The sequence below is a fragment of the Dasypus novemcinctus genome, chromosome X, assembly GCF_030445035.2.
Source record: "Dasypus novemcinctus isolate mDasNov1 chromosome X, mDasNov1.1.hap2, whole genome shotgun sequence".
Taxonomy (NCBI): domain Eukaryota; kingdom Metazoa; phylum Chordata; class Mammalia; order Cingulata; family Dasypodidae; genus Dasypus; species Dasypus novemcinctus.
The window spans coordinates 179295942-179303483 of record NC_080704.1 but is presented as its reverse complement, the minus strand read 5'-3'; positions in this window follow the sequence as shown (position 1 = coordinate 179303483).

Below are 7542 nucleotides of genomic sequence, written 5' to 3'. Positions count from 1 at the left end.
GGCCCGGGGTTTGAACTGTGGACCTCCCATGTGGTAGACGGACGCCCTAACCACTGGGCCAAGTCCGTTTCCCTGCATGGAATTTCTTTTTCCATTCTTTTACTTTCAACCTCTTTGTGTATTTGTCCCTAAAATGAGTCTCTGGTAAACAGTATACAGATGGACCATGCTTTTCCATCCAATCTGCCAATGTCTTCAGCCTTTTAATAGGGGAGTTTAATCCAATGACTTTAATATATGTATATTTTAAGAGGTACCAGAGAGTGAACCTGGGACCTCGTACATAGGAAGCAGGCACTCAACCACTGAGCTACACCCACTCCCAATCCATTGACTTTTTTATCTTTAGGAGGAACCAGGGATTGAACCCAGGACCTTGTTCATTGGAAGCAAGCACGCAACCACTAAGCTACATCCACTTCCCTCCACTGGCATTTCCCACCCCCTGAGGTGGCTTCCTTGTCTGTTTGTTTGTTGTTTTTGCCCGTTGTTTATGCTCATTGTCTGCTCATTGTTTTTGCTAGTTGTTGTTGTTGTTGTTTTCTCATCTGCTTGTTGTCTGCTCATTGTTTTTTGCTTGTTGTCTGCTTGTTGCCTGTTTTGTTTTTTCTTTAGGAAGCACCAGGAACTGAATCCAAGAACTCCCATTTGGGGGGCAGGCACTCAACTGCTGGAGCCACATCTGCTCCCTGCCCTTTTGTTTTTGCTCATCATCTGCTCATTGTTTTTGCTTCTTGCCAGCTTGTTGTTTGTCTTCTTTAGGAGTCACTGGGAACCAAACCCAGGACCTCCTGTGTGGCAGGTGGGTGCTCACCTGCTTGGATCACATCTTCTCTCCCTTCCAGTGACTTTTAAGGTAAAAACTGAGAAGGAAAGATTTTACTTCTGTCGTTCAACTATTTGTTTTCTGTGTGTCTTGTATGTTTTCTGTTCCTCAATTATTCCATTACTGCCCTTTTTGTAGTTAGTTGTGGGTTTTTTTTTTGTATTGTACCATTGTGATTCCCTTCTTCCCTTTTCTCTATATTTTTTAGTTATTTAGTACCAATCTAGTTTCAGTAGTATACAAACTCTCTACTCAAATATATTTCTGCCCTTCCCCCTTTATGTTGTTATTGTGTCAGGTTACATCTTTATCCATTGTATGCCTATTAACATGGGTTTTTAATATTAATATTATATATTTGCCTCCTAAGTCATATGGGGGGAAGCAGTTACAAACCAAAAGTAGAATAACACGGGATTTAATATTTCCCTATGTAGTTACTTTCACCAATATTTATTTATTTATTTATTTATTTTTATGGCCTTGAGTTACTACCTAGTGTCCTTTTATTTCAACCTGAAGGACTTCCTTTAGCATTTCATGTAGGTCAGATTTTCTAGTAATGAACTCTTTCAGCTTTTGTTAATCTGTAAATGTCTTCATTTCTCTTCCATTTTTGTAGGATAAATTTTCTGTATATAGAATTCTTGCTTGATGGTTTGTTTCTTTAAGGATCTTACATATGCCATTCCACTGTCTTCTGGCCTCCATGGTTTCTGATGAGAATTCCGCTGTTAAACTTATTAGGGAATCCCTCGTATGGGACAAGTCGCTTCTCTCATGCAGCTTTCAAAACCCTCTGTCTTTGGATTTTGATAATTCATTCTAATATGTCTTGGTGTAGCTCTCTTAGAGTCCATCCTGCTTGGAGTTCATTGAGCTTCCTGGATGTGTATCTTCATGTCTGTTATCAGACTTAGGAAGTTTTCAGCCTTTATTTCTTCAAACACTTTTTATGCCCCTTTTGCTCTCTTCTGTCATTCTGGGAATCCTATGATGTACATGTTGATAAACTTGATGGTGTCCCACAGGTCCCTCAGGCTCTGTTCATTTGTCTTCTCTCTTTTTTTGTCTTTCTGCCCTTCACACGGGATAATTTCAATTGTCCTGTTATCAAGTTTGCAGAACCTTTCTTCTCTCTGTTCAAATCTGCTGTAGAATCCATCTAATGAGGTTTTTTTAACAAATCAATTTCATTTTATATATATATTAATAAAGCATACACTTTAATTAAAATTTCATTTTAATTACTGTACTTTGCAACTCTAAAATTTCTTTTTTTTAATAATTTCTATTTTGATCAGACAATGTTTTCCTAATTTCCTTTAGTTCTTTGTATATGGAGTTCTTTAGCTCATTGAGCATATTTAAGACAGTTGACTTAAAGTCTATGATTAAATAGTCCTAATCCATGAGCTTCCTCAGGGATGGTTTCTGGCAAATTCTTCTTTTTTTCCTGTGAATGATCCTTACTTTCCTGTTTCTTCATGTGTTTTGTAATTTTTTTGTTTAGAGTTTAATATTCTGAGTATTGTGCTGTTATTAGTCTGGAAATCTAGCTCTCCCATTCCTCTGGGATTTCTGGGTTTTGTTGTTGTTGTGTCATAACTGAGGGCTGGAGCCATCAATTTGTGACTTTTTCCAAACTATTTGTGTTCTTGAACAGGGAATAGAAAGAGAAAAGAGAAAACATAGGTACTGCCTCTTTAAGACTACCCTGTCATTTTTCCCTGAAGGGGGTTAGGACAATGGCAGCCCTCAGAGCCAGACACACACACTCCTGCCCCACAGTGGGAAGTAGCTGGTCAAAAGCAGTGGTCAGTGATCAGACCACATATCCCTGGATTTTGGAGGACTAGGTCCTTACAGCCTACACCGGTCCTAGCAACCTGCACCGGGAGCCCAGGCTGCAGTCTCCACTGTTGCCTGCCACACAGTTAGGGGGTGGGGGATGATAGTCACCGCAGAGGGTGAAATTCACTGGTATTTTCTGCAACTTAGTGGCCTCTTCTTCCAGCTTTATCCTGGATGCTTCACAGTGTTCCACTAGATTCCAGAGTTTCAAAATAGTTGATTCAGACAGTTCTTGCCAGTTCAACAGTTGTTTTGGTGGAAGGATTGATTCCTGGAGCTTCCTACTCCACCATTTTCCCCAAATCCTCTCCCCTCATGCCCCTTTGTGGTCAACCACTCCCTGGCCCCTCGCATCCACTGATCCACTTTCTGTAACTGTAGTATTGCCTTTACTAAAAACTCGTATAAATAGAATGATATAGTATGTACTCTTTTATACCTGACTTCTTTACTCAGCATGGTTTTGGGGATCTGTTTCTATGTATGTATGCACATATGTATGTATGCATGCAGGTACTAGTAGTTTCTTTTTATAGCTTAGTAATATTCCATTGTTTGGCTATATCATAGTTTATCTAGCCAATCATCTATTGAAGGACATCCAGTTGTTCCCAGTGTTGGATGATTATAAATAGTGCTGCTATAAACATAAATGTGCAGGGTTTTGTGTAAATACACATTTCCATTCTCCAGGGTAAATACTGAGAAGTGGGATTACTGGGTTGTATAGTAAATTTATGTTTAACCACTTTTGTCTTTTAGTTGATTGCATTTAGTTGATTACAATTTAGTTGATTACAATTGTGGTGATTACTGATATATTTGGATTTATTTATGCCATCTTATTATGCACTTTTTATTTACCCTGTTTTTATCATTTATCTCCCTATTCCCACGTTATATCAGTGAAAATTCAAGACAGGAAAAAAAAATTGTTTAAATGATCCCCAAAATAAAGGGATTTTGTTCAGGGAATTTGATGTTTACAGAACTGCTGGATGGGTCAGAAGAGTGGGCTCTAGACTGGGTCCCTAGACCAACGCCACAGAACTGGTGGCCCAAGGGAGCTGCTACCTCTGTCACCAAAAGGAAAGTGGGGAATCGGGAAGCCACCAGTGGAACTGTTGAGTACAAGAACATGATGCATAGTTATGACTCGGGATCAGCAAGGTAGACCCAGGAAACCATCACTGCCATGGGTACACACACCCCCAACCACCAAGAAGTGGGGGCAGGATAGAGGACCCTTGTTGCAGAATCCTCACACTTCCTTGATCTTGGTGACCATTAGCAAAACAGCTCCCCATAGCAGGAAGATGACCTCCCCTCCCTTCAACCTCTGAATCTCATGTGAGTACAAAACCCAATTTGCCTCCCAAACCCAAGCTGCAAAAGTCGAGGAAATGTTGAGACTCTGCAGCAAGTAGAAAGGCACATTAGAAGGAGGGCTTATGAATGCTGAGAGCCATGGACGGTCCCAGATATCCCCTCAGGTCTTGGTCATCTTTTAGATGGATCAGATTTGTTTTCTCATTTCGTTTTCCCCTCTTATTTGTTTAGAAGCACTTTCTAAATTTTTTAGTAGTTACCCTAGCTATTTTAACATGCTGTCTTAACAAAGTCTAAACTTAATCAATAACTCTGCCTTGGTGGTTTTAATGGATGTATGTCCATAAATTCTTTGATAACCCTTCTTTCAAGAGGTGGTGCCTAATTCCCCTCCCCTTGAGTGAAGGCTAGACTTAGTGCCTCGTTTCTCATGACTAGACTAAAGGAGAAGTGACAGTGTGCAACTTTGGAGACTAGGCCATAAAAGGCACTGCTGCTTCCTCCTTGTTCTCTCTCCTGGATTGCTCAGTCTGGGAGAAACTAGCTGCCATTTCATGAGGACACTTAAGTAGCCCTATGGAAAGGCCCATGTGGACAAGAACTGAGGTCTCCTGCCAACAGCCGTGTGATGAGCCATCTTGGAAATGGATGCACCAGCCCCAGTCAAGCCTTCACACTTCAGCCGGAGCCCAATTCCTGACTGCAACCACATGAGAGACCCTGAGGCAGAACTAGCCAGTGAATCCACTCCTGGACCTTGACCCACAGAAACAGAGATAATAAATGATCATTGTCATTTCAAATGAGTTCATTTTAGAGTGATTTGTTACACAGCAATCGATCACTAATTCATCTGCCCTCTTCCCAAACAATACAGGACCTCACGATCCTATATTAGTCAGCCAAAGGGGTGCTGACGCAAAATACCAGATATTGGTTGGTTTTTTTAAAAAGATATTTGGGGTAGGAGCTTGCAGACACCAGGCCATAAGCATAAGTTACTTCCCTCACCAAAGTCTATTTCCACGTGTTGGAGCAAGGTGGCTGACGTCTGTGAGGGTTCAGGCTTCCTGGCTTCCTCCCTTCCAGGGTCTTGCTTCTCTCCGGGTTCAGGGTTCCTCTCTTCCTGGGGCTCCAGCTTAAGACTTCAGCATCAAACTCCAACATCAAAACCCCTCAACTCTGTCCTTTGCCATGCCTTTCACCTGTGAGTCCCCACCACCAAGGGTGGGGACTCAACGCCCTAATGATGTGGCCCAATCAAAGCCCCAATCATAACTCAATCACGCCCAGGTACAGACCAGATTACAAACATAATCCAATATCTATTTTTGGAATTCATCACCATATCCAACTGCTACAAATGCTTTAACTCCAATCACCAAATCCTTATGGGCTCTCGTGCCATGTCTTCATTCTAGACAGGTTTTTTTTTTTCCCCCAACAAGTTAGGGATTCTTTTCCTTGTTTTGTAAGTCAATATTATATCTAGATTGACCTGGATATTTGCCAGTATGTTTGCTCACCCTTCCTTCTTGTTCCTCAGACCTTCCATCTGAGATGAATTTCCTACTGCCTGAAGACTGCCATTTACAGTATCTTTTTGTGAAGGTCTATTGGTGACAAACTCAGTTTTTTGTTGTTTGTTTAAAAGTATCTTTATTTAACCCTCAATCTTTTTAAAAAAAGATTTATCTATTTACTTCTTTATTTTTTTAATCCTCCCACTTCCCCAGATGGCTCTATCATTTGTCTGCTCATTGTTTACCTTCTTCAGGAGACAGCGGGAAACAAACCAGGGACCTTTCACATGGGAGGTGAGTACCCAACAGCTGATGGATTGTGGCATCAGTTTGTTTAGGCATCTGCTCATTGTGGTGCTGCAACATCTAGCTCACTGCGGCAGGTGCAGAATCTGCTTGGCTTCTTTAGGAGGCACCAGGACCCAAACCCAGGACCTCCCATGTGGTAGGCAGACACTCAATTGGTTGAGCCACATCCGCTTCCCCACCCTCAATCTTGAAGGATAGTTTTGCTGAATACAGAATGATAGATTGACACTGTTGCTGTTGAGAGAGACACCAGCAGTCAGTCTAATTCCTCTTCCTTTGTAGGTGATACATTTTTTTCTCCCTGGATGCTTTCAAGATCTTCTCTTTTCCTCTAGTGGTCTATGCGTGGATTTTTAATTTTTTTATTTTTTTATCCCCCCCTCTTCCCCTTGCAGCTTGCTTGCTCTCTGCCGTCTGGGTCCATTCGCTATGCGTTCTTCTGTGTGTCTGTATTTTATTTTTATTTATTCCCCACCCACCCGCTTGTAGCTTGCTTGTTGTTTGCTCTCTGTGTCCATTTGCTGAGTGCTCTTCTGTGTTTTTACTTGTCTCTCTTTTTCTGTGGCATCACCTTGCTGAGTCGGCTCTCCACAGCGCTTGTGGGCCAGGTGGCACTCTGTGGCACTTGAGGGACAGCGGCTCTCTGTGGCATGCAGGCGAGTCTGCCTTCACAAGGATGCCCTGGGATGTGAACCCAGGGCCACCCATATGGTAGACGGGAGCCCAACTGATTGAGCCACAGCCACTTCTAGGATTTATTTTTATTTATCCTGCTTAAGATTTGTTGGGCTCCTGGATCTGAGGATGGATGTCTTGGAACAATTCTGAAAATTCTTGAGTGTTAGCTCTTCAAATGTTGTCTCATCCCTATTCTCTGTTCTCTTCTTCCAGAATTCCAATGAGATGTGTTAGAGCTGCTCACACTAGCCTTTATGACTCTTGTGGCAGTTTGATATTATTTATGAATTCCAAAAGAGATATTGAATATGTTTGTAAACTGGTCTGTTTCTCTGGGCATGATACCCTTTGACTGTATTAGATTCAGCTGAGACATCTGATTAAATTATGTTAAGATTAGGGCTTTGATTCAACCATGACTTTAGAGTGCAACTCAATGTTGAGTCCCAGCTCCCTTGGGCTGATAAAACAGACTCCCATATGGAAGTAGATACACAGAGAAGATACATAGGAAGAGGGAGTGCTCCATAGACACAGCCCCAGGAAGAGAGATGAGCCTGATAGTCTACAGGTGACCTTGTGAAGAAAACGGAGCAGCTGAGTTCAGAAAGAAACAAGCCCCAGGGAGAGAGATGAGCCTTATGCCAGCCTACAGCTGAGGTCAGAAGAAGCTGGAACCACAGAGCCTTAAGAGGAAGAAGGAAGGTTGAACCCTTGTAGGCATTGCCCGCCATCTTGCGTCAACATGTGGCAATAGACTTTGGGTGAGAATGTACCTCTTATGGTACCTTGAGTTGGACTCATTAGGACCTGGTAACTGTAAGCTTCTACCCCAAATAAATACCCTTTATAAAAGCCAACAGAGTTCTGGTACTTCACATCAGCACCCCTTTTGTTGACCAATACAACTCTTAACCTCTTCTTATTTTTCATCTCTCTCTTTGGACTGCATTTGCATTAACTGATTGGAGCTATCTTCCAAGTCACTAATTCTCTCCTCAGCTGTGTAATATACCCTGTTTA